The sequence below is a fragment of the Poecilia reticulata genome, chromosome 2, assembly GCF_904066995.2.
Source record: "Poecilia reticulata chromosome 2, P_reticulata-male-v2, whole genome shotgun sequence".
Lineage (NCBI taxonomy): Eukaryota > Metazoa > Chordata > Actinopteri > Cyprinodontiformes > Poeciliidae > Poecilia > Poecilia reticulata.
The window spans coordinates 22088230-22094229 of record NC_088831.1 but is presented as its reverse complement, the minus strand read 5'-3'; the positions used below and the strand labels follow the sequence as shown (position 1 = coordinate 22094229).

Below are 6000 nucleotides of genomic sequence, written 5' to 3'. Positions count from 1 at the left end.
TCAGATATCGTTCCCCCACTGTAAAACAAGGGGAACGGTATCTGATGGGTGAAATATGGCATTCAGATACCGTTCCCCCACTTTAAAACAAGGGGAACGGTATCTGATGGGTGATTTTAGCATAGGGGGAACGGTTTCTGATGGGTGAAATATGGCCATCAGATATCGTTCCCCCACAGTAAAACAAGGGGAACAGTATCTGATGGGTGAAATATGGCCATCAGATACCGTTCCCCCACTTTAAAACAAGGGGAACGGTATCTGATTGGTGATTTTAACATAGGGGAAACGGTTTCTGATGGGTGAAATATGGCCATCAGATATCGTTCCCCTACTGTATAACAAAGGGAATGGTATTTGATGGGTAATATCCAGCATTAAAATACATTGCCCTGTTTTTATTTCATAAATATATATATGTATATATAACTAAACATATATATACATTTATAATAATTATAATATCTTTGTGACATTTATGTATTTATCATCACTATCATTTATTATTATTATTACGAGTATTATTATTGTTGTTGTTATTGTTATTATTATTATTAGTTTCCCGCTAAAACGTGAAGAAAGTGACAACTTTGCCGAAACATGTTGTTTGAGCTTTCACGGTGTCCGTAGTTCCCTATGCGCGTGCTTTCTCAGTGCTCAGCACAAGCACGCGCGTATTTTGCCGCGTGGGCGGAGCGGCAAGAAGACGCCAGGGGAACCGTATCTGATGGGGAAACGCGGATTGACGTAACACCGGTATGTATTAAGTTTGTAACTTTGTAACATTGTTTCTGTCTAGCGATAGCGCTCTATTGTGTTGTTTTAAGGTAGAGTACGTTTGTTATGTTAATTAGATGCGAGGTTATCGCGAGGTTATCGGGTGAGCAGTTGGTAGCTTAGAGTTGGCAGTTGGTAGCTTTGAATGTACATATTCAAAAAATACACTTGAATGTAGCGTATTTATGCTGCATATGATCACATACTTATTGTATTTTTTGTCTTGATTTCAGTTTTACCCTTTTAATTGTCATTAAACCTGCTGACAACGTCCTTAGGCGTTCAGAGTCGTGACATGAGAAAGACTTTGCATCAGACATGCACCAGTAACGGCACAATTCATTTAAGGCTAATTGTTAATGTAGTTCTGACTCCATGAAGGCAGATTGACGAGCCATTCTGATCCATAGCTGTCTGAAAAAAACACTCCTTTCATGGACATTCCCAGGAAATAACTTGGGATAATTGTTGTCATATAAGAACTGATATTTCAGTAGTTAGTTACAACAGTAGTCACTGTGCCGTCTGTTAGGTGGGTTGTCATGGTAACGCCGGGGAGTGATCTTTGTTGTCGGGTCCTGCTCCTCGTGTAATGTTGTGTTGGTTCTGGGCTAGCATTAAAAACCGAAAGAGTTCTGGTTAAAGCTGAACACGTGTGTGGACATACAGTTACTTTACATGGTGTCAGAAGTGTCAGGGTGGCCAAGTTTAACCCACCGGAGAGTTTTCCATTTGACCGCCCGACAGAATGGGAAGCAACGTTTCAAACGCTTTCGGTTGGCTACCAAACCGAATAAAGAGGACGGCGAAGTCCAGGTTAGTTCTCTAATATACGCCATGGGCCCGGAGGCTGAAAACATTTTTAAGGCTTTCACTTTTGCTGAGGAGGACTATCAAAAGAAATTTGACGTCGTGTTAGGAAAATACCACGAGTACTTCTACCCCAAAAGAAGTCTAGAATTCTCCCCCAAAGAAATCATGAAAGAAACCCTTGTGTTTAAACAGTATCAATATAAAAAAAGGCAAAAGCAACAAAGAATGAAGTAAATCTGCCATTCATCTAAAAAAAAAAAGAAGAAGAATAAATCTTTAGTTCCCTCCCCCCACTATTGTTAGAACAATGGTTCAGTCCAACTTGTAGGAGGAGCAACAGCTGCGCTGCTGAACGTCACAGGCTCCGTCAGAGCAGCTGAAGTGAGGAGTAAGCTTCACCGAAGCCGACCCTGCTGGACACTATATTCTCACAGTGATCAATTTTAATAATTCTCTTTTTCTTCTTGGTAATATTTATGGTTATTGCAACCCCAAGGAAAATGTCAGGCTGTTTGAAACTTTAAACTTAAGTATCGATGCTCTTACTAAAAAGTTTGATGATATTAAGATAATTTTAGGTGGTGACTTCAACATTACTGTCAATAATGAAGTTGACCGATGGCCTAGCAGAAATGGATTAAATTCTCAATTTGTTGACTTTATGAATGAGCGAAGTTTAATAGATATTTGGAGGGTACTTAATCCAAACACAGTAAACTTTACATGGAAAAACAAAACTGGTTCGCAGCTTTCAAGAATCGATTTCTGGCTAATTTCTGACTCCTTACACCATTCAAATTGCACAGCTGAGATTATTCAAGCCCCCCTTACTGATCATAAAGGCATTTTGTTACAGGTTTGTGTTTCCCCTGATGGTATTTCTAAAAGGAACCCTGCATATTGGAAGATGAACAACTCCCTTCTTAATGACAAATTGGTCTGTTTTACAATTAAAAACAAAATTGTAGAGCTCCATAAATTAGCACAATCTGAAAACAATTATGGACGTTACTGGGAGCTCTTAAAATATGAGTTAAGAAAAATCTTAAGTAAAGCTGGAGCAAGTAGAATAAAAAACAGCTTAAAGGAGGAAAACTGCTTGGTTTCTGAGTTGATTTCATTATCCTCTACTCTTCCTGAAAATCTTTCTGAACAACAAAGAGTCAAGTTACAAACCCTTCAGCTTAAACTCGATCAGATTTATATTAATAAAGCAAAAGGAGCTTTTATACGTTCACGGGCCAAATGGTTAGAAGCGGGGGAACAAAATTCTAGCTACTTCTTTAAACTTGAAAAACAAAGACAAATAAAAAATGGTATTACTAAACTTAATTCTAGTGGCACCATTTTTGATGACCCAAAAGTGATTGCCAATATATGTGAAAATTTTTATAGATCATTGTATGAGTCTAGACATTCTCCGGAGGAACTTAATTATTTCTTCAACTCTTTAAGTGGCACAAAATCAATTAGTCACCAAAACAAAATATTATGCGACTCTCCTATCACGCCTGATGATGTTAAAGAAGTTATTAATAGTCTAAAATCCAATAAATCCCCTGGTACAGATGGACTTACCTCAGAACTTTATAAGATGTTCTCTGAAGAACTCACTCCTTTTTTACATTCTGTGTTTATTGAAAGCATTAGTAATGAAAGACTTCCCCATTCACTCTCTCAAAGTTTAATTACTCTAATCCCAAAACCTCAGAAGGATGAATTAATCCTGGATAATTGGCGCCCCATCTCTTTACTTAACAGTGATTACAAAATTTTAGCAAGTTGTTTAGCGAGAAAAATCAAAAAGGTTCTCAGTGATATTATAGAGGAATCTCAGAACGGCTTTATGGCTGGAAGGAATATCATAGATAACATAAGATTGGTTCTTGATATCTTAGACTATCCAGAAATGATTTCAGCTAACAGCTTTATTTTATTTTTAGATTTTCAAAAAGCTTTTGATTCAATAGAACATGAATTCATCTTCAAAGCCCTCAGCTTATTTGGTTTTGGAGAGAACTTTCAAAAATCGATTTGTACTCTTTATGCCTATGGAAATAGCTCAATAAAATTACCTCATGGAACTACTAAAAGATTTAACATAGAACGTGGGATTCGTCAGGGTTGCCCTGTATCTCCTTTTTTGTTTCTTCTCCCTATGCAAATCTTAGCCACTTTTATTAAGAATAGTGATCTCAAAGGCATCTCGGTTGCAGGAAAAACTATACTGTTAAGTCAACTAGCTGATGATACAACTTTGTTGTTACAAGATAGGTTTCAAATTGATATTGCTCTTAAACTTTTAAATAAATTTTCTGTAGCCTCTGGTCTTAAACTTAACTTATCTAAATGTGAACTTCTTCCAATCAACAGTTGTAATGAATTTTCTTTGTCAGGAATTCCTGTAAAGTCTGAAGTCAAATATCTTGGAGTAACTATAGTTAAAGAGCAAACAGCAAGGATTACCAAAAACTTAGATCCAATTATACTCTCTTGTCAGCAAAGATTTAATCTATGGTTACAGAGAGACCTGACTATCACTGGCCGAGTCCTGCTGGCCAAAACTGAAGGATTGTCTCGTCTTGTCTATGCCAGTTCAGCCCTTAATGTCCCAAATGGCCTCCGCACTAAAATTGATCAAATACTCTTTGATTTCATTTGGGGGAAAAAGCCCCATCTCATTAGGAAGAATGTTATGATCAATAAACTAAGTTCAGGGGGTTTCAACGTTCTGGACTTTAATACCCTACATTCTACCTTCAAAGTCAGGTGGATCCAAAGATATTTAAAAAAATCCTACTTCAATGTGGCATTGGATTCCGTCACAAGTCTTTAAATCCTTGGGTGGCCTAGACTTTTTATTAAGATGTAACTTCAAAATAGAAAAGCTCCCTGTTAATTTATCTAGCTTCCATAAACAACTTTTTTTATCCTGGACATTAGTTTATAAACATAACTTTTCCCCTCATAACTGTTTTATTTGGAATAACCAAAATATTTGCTTCAAGCATAAATCCTTATTCTTTAAGAATTGGGTGGATAATGATATAATATTTGTAAAACAATTGTTTAACGAGAATGGTCAACTATTCAATTATGGTGAATTTCTTTGTAAATATAACTTCCCTGTAACCCCTAAAGAATTTGCGGTTGTTTACGATGCTATCCCAGCAGGTTTGAAATTTCTTATTTCAACCTCAGGTAGAGTCCATACCCAATACCCCAAATTTCCAGAGTTATTTATTGGTAATTCAGAATCGTTCCTTAGTATCAAAACCAGTAATAAACATATTAGAGAAATAATCCAGAGGAACACCTTTAGCAAACCTGCTTCTATATTTTTTTGGAACAATCTTTATTCAGATATTGATTGGGAACAAACATGGTTATTGCCAAGAAAGTTTTTTATCTCAAACAAAGTACGTGAGGTATCTCTTAAAATTTTGCACAGGTGTTACCCTGTAAATTCAATACTGAGAAAATATTTTCCAAATATTGATCCCCTCTGTTCCTTTTGTCACATTGAACAAGAAACATTAACCCACCTTTTTTGGGAATGCTCGTTTAGCAAAATATTTTGGTGTGATTTCAATGTTTTCTTTAGTCGGATATGTAATGTACTTATTCCTTTAAATGTTAAACATGTTTTATTTGGTATTTCCAATAATACTATGTCTGGGAAAGAATATATTATAAATTTTCTTATTCTTTTGGCTAAGTTCCACATACATGTCTGTAAATTTGCTAAAAACAAACCCAACCTCACCGTCTTTAGAGCTTATGTAAGATGTTTTTTAGAGTCTTTAAAAATATGCACCAACTCTAAAGCTACAAAACTTGTAAACTTGAGTGATGAATTTGATTTGTAATATTTATTTTTTTTCCTCAGCACCTCGAGCTCATTGATGTATTCATTTGTATATTGTTTGTTTGTAAATAAAGTTTGGAAAAATTAAAAAAAAAAAAAAAAGTGAGGAGTAAGCTGTTAGCTGTGGCCCCTCCAGTAAGTAAATGCTTAATGCTTAAAGCAAAAGACATGTAACACGTTTTATTTACTTTCACTGGTCAATATGAAGAAACACGTAAAAGGCGTGAAGTGAAAGGCGAGCTTTCAAATTTCTCCTTTATTTAGTTTTGTCACTTTCGGCTTCAAAAGGATCCGCTGAGAACAAGGAGTCTCCTGTTACATCTCTGCAATGCATCCTATACGCAATGTTTTTCTCCCGGAACGTAACTCCAGGTTATTTCAGAATTCACATATAGACCGAAGTTTTGTTGTTCTTGAACATTTCTAAAATATTTTAAAGAAAATGCAGCTTTGGAGTCTGAAATACATTTGGGCAATGTTACTTTAAACGCAATTGGATGATGTTTGCAAAGCAGCCAATCCATGAGAGCCACTTATTTTCC

At 36.0% G+C, this 6000-nt stretch overlaps 1 long non-coding RNA gene across 3 annotated transcripts in view; it reads left to right on the top strand.

Annotated features, from left to right (window-relative positions):
- The first annotated feature begins 347 nt into the window (after window positions 1–347).
- Window positions 348–6000, top strand: part of LOC145549101 (uncharacterized) — a 32364-nt gene continuing 26711 nt past the window's right edge. For 2 of the 3 annotated variants that reach the window (XR_014085055.1, XR_014085054.1), the window contains exon 1: window positions 348–756. This is a non-coding gene — a long non-coding RNA (uncharacterized LOC145549101). The remainder of the gene's footprint in view (window positions 757–6000) is intronic. The other variant, XR_014085057.1, reaches the window with a different exon arrangement.